Here is a 14,100-nt window from a genome sequence, read left to right as displayed (position 1 = left end):
GGCCTACAGCCTCAGACCAGGGTGACCACGGTTCTCTCAGTGGCTGTCAAAGTCACCGTCATCCTCAATTTCTTCGCCAGTGGATTCTTCCAGTCTGCAGCAGGAGACATAGCTAACATCTCGCAGTTCACCATCCATTGCTGCATCCAGGAGGTCACAGAGGCTCCCTACAGTAGGAGAAGGGACTACATTCCCTTCCCGATCATGAGAGAGGAACAGGACAAGCGTGCATGTGGCTTTTCCAGGATAGCAGGATTCCCCATGGTGCAGGACGCCATTGACTGCACCCATGTGGCTTTGCGGGCACCGGATAACAATCCTGAGACTTCCATAACTGCAAAGGTTATCACTCACTTAATGCACAGATGGTGTGCGACCACATACAGCGAATCCTCAATGTCAATGCCTAGCAGCAGCCACGATGCCTTCGTCCTGCGTCAGACTTTTGTACCAGCAATCTTTCAGCCATCCTGTCAATCTTGCGGGGTGGCTGGTCAGAGACAATGGCTATCCACTCTCCACCTGGCTCAGGATTCCCCTCCACAACCCCAACACTCCTCCCCAGCACTCGTACAATGAGAGCTATGCTGCCACCAGGATCATTGAGCAGACCACTGGAGTGCGCAAGCAACGGCTCTGTTGCCTTGACCACTCGGGAGGAGCCCTCCGATACTCGGCTAAGCGGGTGTCCCATTTTGTGGTGGTCTGCTGCATGCTCCTCAACTTGGCCATCATGAGAGTCCAGCTCATGCCACAAGGGATTGCATGACCTCCTCAGAGGAGGAAGAGGGCGAGGAGGACGAAGAGGAAGAGGAAGACGAGCAGGACGAGGAGGTGGAGGACGAGGAGGAGGAACAGGCGTGAGGGAGGAGGCAGCCACTCAATCGGTCTTCTGGAAGGGAGGTCCATTACCACCTCATCCGACTGTGATTCAAGTGAATTAAACCCCAGATCCCCATTGCTCGCCACATCCCCATCATTCCATCCATGTCACAGGCTATATCACAGCACAAAGCTGAAATGAGACACATCACAAAAGAATCCAAACTGAATTAATGCATTTATCAATGAACACATATTTACAACAAAGATATTAACTATTCACCCTCGTGCAATCACTTGGTGCCTCTCGTTACTGTGCCTTTGCCTGCTCTAGTGCTCCTGCAAAGTTTTGTCCCAGTGGCTGCAGCAGGGCTGGTGGAAGGCTGCTGAGTGTCCGTGATTGGAACTTCAGATGGCCTTGCAGGATGCCCTCAACCAGCTCTGGACCTGGAAGGCCCGGCTGTAGACTGCACCACCTCAGGCTGGGCGGCAGCAGTCTGGGCTGGCTGGATAACAGGCAGCAACAAGGGCAATGGCAGAGTGGCAGTGGTGGGAGCAGGAATGCTGTCATCCTGAGAGAAGACAGAAGGTTCCTAGTCGACTGACCCACTGCCACTCCCCCAGGGCAGCATCTCAGCATCCCTAGCAATCTATTGGAGTACTGCGACACCGTGAGATCCCCGTTCAACGGTGGTAGAACTAGCCATGATGGCAACAGTCAGAACTTGCATGACATCAAGCTGAGACAGCACGAGAGCAGTCTGAGATTGGATATCACCAAGCATAGACTCCATTACAGCACTAAGACGTTGCATTGCTTCCGCCTGTGCTGCAGTGGAAGCTGCCAGATCGACCATCACACGTAGCATCAGGTCTGGATCACCATGTTCTCGCTGAGAATCTACCATCCTTTGGAGACTGGAAATGATGGGCTCCATGGTGTGCGCAAAACATTGTGCAATGTTGGAAACTCTCGGGCATTCTTGCCTTGGCACCTGTCATCTCCATGTGCCTGCCCGTGTGCAGGACCTCCCCATGGAGGTCCTCATCTGAGTCCTGTGCAGCAGAACCCCCGAGCTACGCTTTCCCTTGGCCTTGATGCAGTTCACTCGTGTCCGGTGCCTCACCCTGTGCTACTATACTAGCCACTAACTGGTGCTTTCAAGTTAGACATGCAGTGACACGGTGTGTTCTTCCTCCTCCTCTTCTCCCACTTCATTCTCTATGGTGCCCTCAGGGACAGGCTGCTCGGTTGCTTGCTCATTATCTGAAAGCATAAAGGCCCAAGAGTCGGGTTAAGGTAAGCAGAGGGAGCAGGAAGGAATAAATGCATGCATACAGCATGATTAGCTAAAAAGTGCAAAGCTCTTGTGGGGTGAAGGGGCAGTAGGGATGAACATACCGTTCTTGTCCCCAAGAGGGTCACCATCAGTGATGGCCATGGCGCCAATTATCTGCAGCAGTCTATTTTCCAGTGCAGACAGTGGTTGGGTGTCGGCTTGTCCCCCGCCTGTGCGCTCCTGCTCCCTCCTGTTGTGCGCCCACCTTGTCTTGGTAGAGAACAAAAATGTGTGAGTGAGTGTGGAGCAACGTGTTTGGGTGAGATGCCTGCCATAGTTGAATAGCTGCCATTGTGTGCAAGGTGTGAGATGTGGGTGTGAGTGTCAGTAGGTAGAGATTGTTGGTGGATGAGTGCTGGGGATGTGGTGCTTTGGGCAGTGTGTGAAGACTGTGGTTTAGATGGTGGTACATAGTATTTGTTGAAACATTCACTCACCTTGACCATTCCTGTGAGGTTGTTGAATTTCTTCCTGCACTGTGTGAGTCCTGGGGACCACAGTGCCGCTCGAGATGTGCTGCTCGAGACATGTTGCTCGAGATGTGCTGCTTGAGACGTACTGTATGAGATGTGCTGCCCAAGACGTGCTGCCCGAGACGTGCTGCCCGAGACGTGCTGTCTGAGATGAGCTGCCCCAGACGTGCTGTGCTACCTCCCTCCACATGGTGCGGAAGATTTGCGTCGAGGGCCTCCTGCCACTTGCTGGGTAGAGCACTGCCCTCTGTCTCTCCACAGCGAACACCTCCAATGTCTGATCACAGAATCAGCAGGCTCTCTCCCTGAGCATGGATTTGCCATGAGTACAACTGCTTCAGTTCTCCAGCTCCTTCTCCTTGAGCTGCTGCTGCTTGCTGAGGTAACTGCACAGCCAGCAATGCTGAGAATGAGGTGCTGCAACATCAATGAACCTCCCTTTTAAGAACTGAACAACGCCTGGGGCAATTATAAACTGCACCCGATATTGGTCCACCCTTTGAGTATAATGCCAGGGAGCGTGGGCTTTAAAACTTGAATTAGGACTCCAATCATTTCTTTGAGCAGTGAGTATGAATTTTGCGTGCAGTCTAAAGCATTGGCGCCTGGCGCTAAGTCGCCAACTTTTCTAATGAACCGCCCATTCCTGGGCTATAATAAATTTCTAACCAATGTCCTTTAAGTTCCTATAGAGAAAGTATTTCCAACACGAGGGGGTAGAAATTGCCCACCGCCCGAAACAGTGAGATCCCACCCCGTTTTGATGGTTTTTACCACAGCTTCGGTTCAGTTCACCTCTTGAACGACATTCTGCTCTTTGTTTTTTTTTCTCTCCGATCCAGAACTCGATCATAATGAGGGCAGTGACAGCACCTGAGGAGTGGAAGATCATCATGGCGCCATATCACCACGGCTCTCTCCTTCACTTAAAGGGGAGAGCCTCCGCGATTATAATACTTCAGCCCACTGGGCCACCAGGGAGGGTTTCAACTGGGCGAGTGGTCTGGCACCCAAGAGGGGATGCCAGGCTGCCTGTTGGCGGCCCGGCTGAACCTGGGGGCATATTTGTCGGGCCGATGTGGCAGTCAGCCACCAAAAAAGTATATGGCGGCAGCGACAGTTCATCCTCCCCTTTAAAGAAAGCCACTCTGTCACTACAGGAGGCCATAGCCTCACTGGGCCACCGGGAAAAAGTTTGTTTTGGCACACTGGGCGGGCCGAAGATATTCCGAGAGGTATATCACTGTCAGGAGGTTGGATCGGCGATGCGCACGGTGATGACGTGCTTACGACGGATCGGCAGCAATGGAGCCGTGGGCGGGGTGGTGGGGGGGGAACGGTGCACCACAAGGAAACCTCGGAAGGGCAATTGGGTTATCAGCAGCCATTCTACCAAAAGTCAGCGGCCACTCCACTCCACAGCGTGGCTGCCAATTTGCGGTGGTAACAAGCCTTAAAGAAAGGGCAATTTCTGCCCCAAGGTTCATTGGGCGAGACTTTCCACTTCACATCGCCCATCTGTGGCCCATCTATCACTCAAAATGGACCTCTATCGCCCATTTTGAGCAAAACGTGGAAACTAGGTCAGATATATCGCTGGAAAACAGGTGCCTAAGTTTCCACTTTGATCGGCAAAATGATCGCCCAAATGATCGCCCACACAAGGCCCATCCCAAGTTTCAGCACCTAGCATGCACTTTGCTGGGCCGATGCAAGGCCCAAAAGAGTGCTGAGAAATAGTTGCTTTTACTGGGTGTAAGAGAAGGAAATGGGCACTACGGACGCCATTTTGAAGATCGGAGGAAGGGTGGAGGCATTTTTGTGAGTTATTTAGAGAGTTAATTTAAAGATAATTGTACTCAGAATATTGGAACAGGGAATATAAAGAAGTATTATCAAGTTATTTTGTAAATAGGTTTTATATATTGAAATTATTTTGGAAATAGCTTTTACATAGTGAAATTATTTACTGATATTGTTGGGGCCTATTAAACTGACTGGTATACAGCGTAGAGAGTATAGAGTACAGAGATTATTAAAATTATGAAAGTAATTATTGATAGTGATATGTGGCCTATGCTTTCCTGCCATTACTTGTAACTGCTCACACACTGGTTACTGAAAGGATCAATCGAAGAGGTGGCAGAGTAATGCGTAGACATAGAAACATAGAAACATAGAAAATAGGTGCAGGAGCAGGCCATTCAGCCCTTCTAGCCTGCACCGCCATTCAACGAGTTCATGGCTGAACATGAAACTTCAGTACCCACTTCCTGCTTTCACGCCATACCCCTTGATCCCCGAGTAGTAAGGACTTCATCTAACTCCCTTTTGAATATATTTAGTGAATTGGCCTCAACTACTTCCCGTGGTAGAGAATTCCACAGGTTCACCACTCTCTGGGTGAAGAAGTTTCTCCTTATCTCGGTCCTAAATGGCTTACCCCTTATCCTTAGACTGTGACCCCTGGTTCTGGACTTCCCCAACATTGGGAACATTCTTCCTGCATCCAACCTGTCCAAACCCGTCAGAATTTTAAACGTTTCTATGAGGTCCCCTCTCACTCTTCTGAACTCCAGTGAATACAAGCCCAGTTGATTCAGTCTTTCTTGATAGGTCAGTCCCACCATCCCGGGAATCAGTCTGGTGAATCTTCGCTGCACTCCCTCAACAGCAAGTATGTCCTTCCTCAAGTTAGGAGACCAAAACTGTACACAATACTCCAGGTGTGGCCTCACCAAGGCCCTGTACAACTGTAGCAACACCTCCCTGCCCCTGTACTCAAATCCCCTCGCTATGAAGGCCAACATGCCATTTGCTTTCTTAACCGCCTGCTGTACCTGCATGCCAACCTTCAATGACTGATGTACCATGACACCCAGGTCTCGTTGCACCTTCCCTTTTCCTAATCTGTCACCATTCAGATAATAGTCTGTCTCTCTGTTTTTACCACCAAAGTGGATAACCTCACATTTATCCACATTATACTTCATCTGCCACGCATTTGCCCACTCACCTAACCTATCCAAGTCACTCTGTAGCCTCATAGCATCCTCCTCGCAGCTCACACTGCCACCCAACTTAGTGTCATCCGCAAATTTGGAGATACTACATTTAATCCCTTCGTCTAAATCATTAATGTATAATGTAAACAGCTGGGGCCCCAGCACAGAACCCTGCGGTACCCCACTAGTCACTGCCTGCCATTCCGAAAAGTACCCATTTACTCCTACTCTTTGCTTCCTGTCTGACAACCAGTTCTCAATCCACGTCAGCACACTACCCCCAATCCCATGTGCTTTAACTTTGCACATTAATCTCCTGTGTGGGACCTTGTCGAAAGCCTTCTGAAAGTCCAAATATACCACATCAACTGGTACTCCTTTGTCCACTTTATTGGAAACATCCTCAAAAAATTCCAGAAGATTTGTCAAGCATGATCTCCCTTTTACAAATCCATGCTGACTTGGATCTATCATGTCACCATTTTCCAAATGCGCTGCTATGACATCCTTAATAATTGATTCCATCATTTTACCCACTACTGAGGTCAGGCTGACCGGTCTATAATTCCCTGCTTTCTCTCTCCCTCCTTTTTTAAAAAGTGGGGTTACATTGGCTACCCTCCACTCGATAGGAACTGATCCAGAGTCAATGGAATGTTGGAAAATGACTGTCAATGCATCCGCTATTTCCAAGGCCACCTCCTTAAGTACTCTGGGATGCAGTCCATCAGGCCCTGGGGATTTATCGGCCTTCAATCCCATCAATTTCCCCAACACAATTTCCCGACTAATAAAGATTTCCCTCAGTTCCTCCTCCTTAATAGACCCTCTGACCACTTTTATATCCGGAAGGTTGTTTGTGTCCTCCTTAGTGAATACTGAACCAAAGTACTTGTTCAATTGGTCTGCCATTTCTTTGTTCCCCGTTATGACTTCCCCTGATTCTGACTGCAGGGGACCTACGTTTGTCTTTACTAACCTCTTTCTCTTTACATACCTATAGAAACTTTTGCAATCCGCCTTAATGTTCCCTGCAAGCTTCTTCTCGTACTCCATTTTCCCTACCCTAATCAAACCCTTTGTCCTCCTCTGCTGAGTTCTAAATTTCTCCCAGTCCCCAGGTTCGCTGCTATTTCTGGCCAATTTGTATGCCACTTCCTTGGCTTTAATACTATCCCTGATTTCCCTAGATAGCCACGGTTGAGCCACCTTCCCTTTTTTATTTTTACGCCAGACAGGAATGTACAATTGTTGTAATTCATCCATGCGTTCTCTAAATGTCTGCCATTGCCCATCCACAGTCAACCCCTTAAGTATCATTAGCCAATCTATCTTAGCCAATTCATGCCTCATACCTTCAAAGTTACCCTTCTTTAAGTTCTGGACCATGGTCTCTGAATTAACTGTTTCATTCTCCATCCTAATGCAGAATTCCACCATATTATGGTCACTCTTCCCCAAGGGGCCTCGCACAATGAGATTGCTAATTAATCCTCTCTCATTACACAACACCCAGTCTAAGATGGCCTCCCCCCTAGTTGGTTCCTCGACATATTGGTCTAGAAAACCTTCCCTTATGCATTCCAGGAAATCCTCCTCCACCGTATTGCTTCCAGTTTGGCTAGCCCAATCTATGTGCATATTAAAGACGGAGACGGAGAGAGAGGAGGAGACCGTACAACCAACGAAAGTACTTGGAAAAGCAATCTTACCTGAACTTGTCTGAAAATGCTTGTCTTAAGAGGCTGCGATTCTAGAAGGAGGTCATCGATGAGATATGTCAACTCGTCAAGTGTGATCTGCAGCCTTCCAGCACCATCAGAACCGCACTGTCCATTGAGGTGAAGGTTACTGCTGCCCTAGCTTTCTACACAGCGGGATCTTTTCAGGCTTCAGCTGGCGACATCTGCCATATCGCTCAGCACGCTACACACTGCTGCATTCGACAGGTGACTGAAGCCCTTTACGCTCGCAGGATGGACTTCATAAGCTTCCCAATGACCAGGGAGGCATAGACCAGGGGGCTTTGGGTTTCGCGAGAATAGCAGACTTCCCCAAGGTGCAGGGAGCAATAGACTGCATGCACATTGCCCTGAAAGCAGCCTTAAAGAACACGGGGGTGTTTCATAACAGAAAGGGTTCCACTCACTAAATGTGCAGCTTGTTGTCGACCACAATCAAACAATTCTGATAGTAAATGCTACATTTCCTGGCAGCACCATGATGCGCACATCCTTCGTGAAAGTGCTATCCCTGACCTGTTTGTGAATCAGCCAGAAGGTCATGGTTGGATGCTGGGAGATAAAGGATATGGCCTTGCCAGTTGGCTGATGACCCCTCTGCGAAATCCCATCATTGAAGCACAGAAACGTTATATTGAAAGTCACATAGCGACTCGCAACATCGTTGAAAAGACAATTGGAGTCCTAAAGCAATGCTTCAGATGCCTGGATCATACTGGAGGCAGCCTACAGTACCACCCTGACCAGGTCGCAGAGTTTATTGTGGTGTGTTGCATGCTGCATAACCTAGCTATAAGAAGAGGCAAGTAATGCCAGGTCAGGCTGCAGGTCCAGAAGGAGGGGAGACAGAAGAACCAGCCGCCGAGGAAGAGGCGGAAGAGGACAGAGGCGATGACCTAGGGGAGGGCAATCAGCCTGGCGATCTGGTACCCCGACTAACACCCACCTCCCGAAGACCAGTAGCCAGGGGCAGCTACACTGCCGCTAAGCTGTTGTATCAGCAGCTAATTAATGAATGCTTTGCATGAACTATCATTGTGGATTTTCAAATGTTCATTTACAGTTATGGTTAATCAAAAGTTTCATTTGCGTGGGGTTTTCATTGTTGTCTTGCCTGTACTGGCCTATCATCGGCATTACTGGTTACTTTAAGTAAAGTTTAAGGAAAGTACTGCTACAGCAAGAGAATAAACAAATAAGGATGAACAACTGTAAATTTGTTAACTAATGTAACTAAGATAGAAGGCACAAAAAAATTTGTTGAAGTAAAGGTTTTTTATTAAAAAAGAAAATTATTTTTTAAAAACTAACACCCTCTTTCCACTCACCAACCTCCGCAAACCCATCCTTCCCTTCAAATCCCAACAAATTAAACACAATGATAACGAAAACGATAACAATTAACATTAAGACAACCATAACGATAACAATTAACAATAACAATTCAAAAATTAAACAAGTAAACAATGCTAAACAAACCCCCCACCCCCCACCCTACCTGCGGCCACATTTCCCTCCAGGTCCTGTCGCACTCCGTGTTCGCACCCCACCCACCCGTTTTGGTCTACGCTGACCGACACCAAGACCTTGTGCAGTGTGGGACGGCAAGACTTCCTGCTGTGGTGGAGGTGAAGGAGAGGAAGTTGAAACCTGAGGCTCAACTTCCGAGTCTGAAGGAATGGTGTCCTCCGCAATCGCTTGCGTGCTCGGGGTCTCGCTGCGAGCTGACACGAAACCTTTGGTTGCAGCGTCGTGTGCAGGCAACAACGCATGCCGAAGGGCATAGGTTGTGGCGGTCTGCTCACGAATTGCCTCCAATGTCTCCCGTGCTGTCTGTGATTGCACGGAAGACCAGTTGGAGAAGTTCGTGCTGAACTCACTCCAGGTTGTTGGAAACTGGCTCCAGTTCTCGGAGAACTTGCTCCAGCTTGCGGAGAACTGGTTCCAGTTTGCGGAGAAACCCGCGAAACCCTGGATAAGGTCGCGACCGATTGTGACCGTCTCCCTGCACAGGGATAGAAAGCTCTCTGTCTGGCTCTCCATGGTAGGTGATTGCCCACTCTGCTGACCCGACCTCTGTGGGATCGGCGTTGGCAAAATTTCACGTCTTGGCATCACCACCTGTACACCGCTTGGTCCCGGTGCCTCTTCCATCTCAATTGAGATGGCCGCAGGTTGTTCCCCCCCCCCACAAAAACAAGATCATCTTCCTCCTCCTTCTCCTCCTCCAATGCCTCCTCCTTCAACGCCTCTTCATCCACAGTTTGCGTGTGTTCCTCCTCCTCCTCCTGCAAGCTCGTTGATGTCCCTGCTCCTGATTCCAATGACACTCGACCTTAAAAATACAAATCACGTTCTAAACATTTATAAACATCTAAATACAACTTATTAGGACATTAACGGTGCTCATTATTATGAAACATACATATCAATACATACCACTTTTTTAATAACCCAATACATATGACTAATTTTCAATACCCCATATGCACAATGGTTCACCAGGGCTGACATGACCTCATTCGTGAATCATGAATATCTCAAAAGTATGTACAATATCATAAAGCATTATCACATTATCATAAAGCATTATCATTGAAGAACATTACAAGAGTAACTAAGATATTTTAAAGATGTATTTGATAACGTTTGCTGCATTGCACAGTTCCCATTACTCATGAGACTCGAGGATGGGTTCGGCCACACCACGGGTTGTGACCGAACGGCTGTCAGGCCCCACTAGGGCGACCACAAGTTCATCGTATTCACTTAATATTTGGATCTGAGTCGAGCCACCACCTGTCCTCCTTTGCTCGGCTCTATTTAGTGAAATCTTCTTCTGTAAATGATAAGATAACATTGCATGGCATAAGCTAATTGACTTGGTAATAAACATTTCTGATTGACATAATTAAATGTTCGATTAGAACCTTGCATTGAATATGAACAATATTCCACAATATAAAATTCAACTTAGTCTTAGGATGCATAAATTATTTCATAATTTAATTAATTAATACTATAACGAAATGGCATTGAATATTCCAATTTAAATTTCCAAACATCATTTAAATATAAAATATATATAATTTTAAATATAATATGTAACTTACTCTGGCTGCTGACAGCAGGCCGTTCCATCTTTTGCAGCACTGGTCCACTGTCCGCACTATCTCTGCCTATATTTGACGTTATGCATGGGGTGAAGGTTTCCCCTGCCCACCCCATGTTAAGTCCGCCCACCTGCCGCTCACGATGTTCACCAGAGCCTCGTTCACCTCCTCGCTAAAGGGCTTAGATCTTTTACGGTCCAATTCGGCCTCCATTCTTTTTTTTTGTAAAATTATAATTTTAAACAATATATTTTGGTTTCTATTATAGGGTTAGGGTAACTTTGAGTGGTAAATAATAGATTACAAACGGTTAATCTGAATTTTTTTAAAAAAATGGTAATTCTACAAACACAAACTAAGCTGGTAATGACAACACTTCTTTTTCTCTCTCTCTTTCTCTTTCCCTCTCTCTCTGACCCTCCCTATACTTCTGAGCATGTGTGATGACCTCTGACCTCTCAAAACGCCACAAGGAAAAAGAAAACACCAAAAAAAACCACACATGCGCACAATAGCGTTGCTAGGGAAGCTTTTTATTTTAACTTCTGTTTTAGATGGGCGATCATGAGATCGACGAAAAATCACATCGCCCATTTGACATCGCCGGAGTAAGGCCGAGTGGAAAATCGCAAAAAGAAAAAATGGACGATGTGCCGGTGATCAGCAAGGCCGAAACATCCCACATCGCTGGAACATTGCTTATTTTTTGGGGTGATGGCCCCCTAGTGGAAAGTCTAGCCCTTTGTCCTTCACCCCTTATTCACATTTACCTTTTGAAAGTGGTTTTCATTTAGAGATGGTTTAACGGATATCAATGGAATGTATTTTCTCTGATGAAAATGTCATTCATGGACTCTGAGCAGAGGAGATTCAGTCTTTGAGTGAAAACTCTTGTTTAAAGCTGAGCTATGGATGAGACAGAACTATATTGAAAGCAATTTCCCCGTAGTTACTTTCTACTTTCAAGAAATACTAGCAAATAGCAATAGAAAATGTTTCAGAAAAATCATTGTGCCACTTAATCCTGGGAAGGAGAAGTACATCCCTCATCCTTCATCCCTCGTCTTGATTCCTACATTACTGTACCAGTGAAAATAGGTTAGGGAATAACTTCTGCCAGTTACACAATCAATATCATGTGTCCATTTACATCAAAGACAACTGAGACAACTGAGGCAACATGACCTCAAAGGTAGTAATCTCCAGATTATTAAAGAGGGAGCAGAATTCCTAAAATGCATTCAGGAGAACGTAGCAAGCCCAACAAGAGTGGGTGTGGTTCTGGACTTAGTTTTAGGGAATGAAGCTGGGCAGGTGGAAGGGTTATCAGTGGCGGAGCATTTTGGTGCTAGTGATCATAATTCAGTTAGACTTAGGGTAGTTATGGAAAAGGACAACGACCAAGAATAAAAGTTCTCAATTGGGGGAAAGCCAATTTTACTAAGCTGAGATGTGATTTAGCCAAACTGGACTGGATATGGCTACTTGAAGGTAAATCAGTATCAGAGCAGTGGGAGGCAGGAAGAGACAGCGAGGGCTCAGAGAAAATATGCTCCTTTAAAGAAAAAGTGTGGGACTAACAAACTAGAGACTCCTGGATAGGGTAGGGTAGGGTAAAGACAAAAAGGGAAGCTTATGGCAGGTACCATGGGCTCAAATACTGCAGAAACCCTAGAGGAGTATAACAAGTGCAGAGGTGAAATTAAATGGGAAATTAGGAAAGCAAAGAGAGGGCATGAAAAAATATTGGCAAGTAAATTCAAGGAAAACTCAAAGATGTTTTATAAATACGTTACGAGCAAGAGGGTAACTAAAGAAATAGTAGGGCCTCTTCGAGACCTTAAAGGTAACCTCTGTGTGGAGGCAGAAGATGTGGGTATGGTTTTAATGAATAATTTGCATCTGTTTTCACAAAAGAGAGGGGCGATGCAGACATTGCAATCAGGGAAGAGGACTGTGAAATATTAGCTAAAATAAAGATAGTGAGAGAGGAACTATTAAGGGACTTAGCAGCTTTGAAATTGGATAAATCACCAAGCCCAGATGAAATGCATCCCAGGCTGTTAAGAAAAGCGAAAGAGGAAATAGCAGAGGCTCTAACCATCATTTTCCAATCCTCTTGGGGTACAGGTGTGGTGCTGGAGGACTGGAGGACTGCTAACGTTGTACCGTTGTTTAAAAAGGGAGAAAGGGATTGACTAGGCCAGTCAGGCCAGTCAGCCTAACCTCGGTGGTGGGGAACTTATTGGAAAAAATTCTGAGGGACTGGATAAATCTTCATTTAGAAAGACATGGATTAATCAAGGACTGTCAGCATGGATTTGTTAAGAGAAGGTCGTGTTTGACTAAGTTGATTGAGTTTTTTGAGTGGGTAACAAGGACAGTCGATGAGGGTAGTACGTTTAATGTGGTCTATATGGATTTTAGCAAGTCTTTTGATATGGTCCCACATGCTAGACTGGTCATGAAAGTAAAAGCCCATGGGATCCAAGGCAAAGTGGCAAGTTGGATCCAATGGGGTTTCGCAGGGCTCATTACTAGGTCCCTTGCTTTTTGTGGTATATATCAATGATTTAGACCTGAATGCAGGGGGTATGATTAAGAAGTTTGCAGATGATACAAAAATTGGCCGTATGGTTGATAATGAAGAAGAAAGCAGTAGAGTGCAGGACAATATCAAGGGACTGGTCAGCTGAGCATAACAGTGGCAAATGGAATTCATTCTGGAGAAGTGTGAGGTAATGCATTTGGGGAGGGCTAACAAGGCAAGGGAATATAAATTAAATGGTACGACACTGAGAAGTGTAAAGACCTTGGAATGCATAGCCACAGATCCCTGAAGATAGCAGGACAGGTAGATAAGGTGGTTAAGAAGGCTTATGGAATACCTGCCTTTATTAGCCGAGGCATAGAATATAAGAGCAGGGAGGTTATGCTTGAACTGTATAAAACACTAGTTAAGTCACAGCTAGAGTACTGCATGCAGTTCTGGTCACCACATTACAGGAAAGATGTGATTGCACTAGAGAGGGTTTGTTTTCTTTTGAAAAGAGGAGGTTGAGGGGAGACCTAATTGATGTGTATAAAATTATGAGGGTCCCAGATAATGTGGATAAGAAAGAACTATTTCCCTTAGCAGAGGTGTCAACAACCAGAGGACATGGATTTAAAGTCATTGCTTGGAGGTTTCAAGGGGACTTGAGGGGAAGTTTTTTCACCCAGAGAGTGGTGGGAGTCTGGAACTCACTGCCTGAAAGGGTGGTAGAGGCAGAAACCCTCACCACATTTAAGAAGTACTTGGATATGCACTTGAAGTGCCGTAACCTACAGGGCTACAGACCAAGAGCTGGAAAGTGAGAGTAGGCTGGATAGCTTTGTCGGCCGGCACGGACACGTTGGGCTGAATGTCCTCCTTCTGTGCTGTAAAATTTCTATGATTCTATGATTAACAACATGAAACTTAATCAATAAAAAATATCTATGTCTATCTATCGATCATCTACCGATCTATTGATCAATCTAACTCTTCATTCCAATCCTTAGCCTGTGTATCCATGAACTGTGCCAGAATTAGATCTACCAGTTTCATGTTAATAAAATTCTGT

Source organism: Pristiophorus japonicus, chromosome 1, assembly GCF_044704955.1.
Source record: "Pristiophorus japonicus isolate sPriJap1 chromosome 1, sPriJap1.hap1, whole genome shotgun sequence".
Lineage (NCBI taxonomy): Eukaryota > Metazoa > Chordata > Chondrichthyes > Pristiophoridae > Pristiophorus > Pristiophorus japonicus.
Note: the sequence above shows the minus strand (reverse complement) of the source record.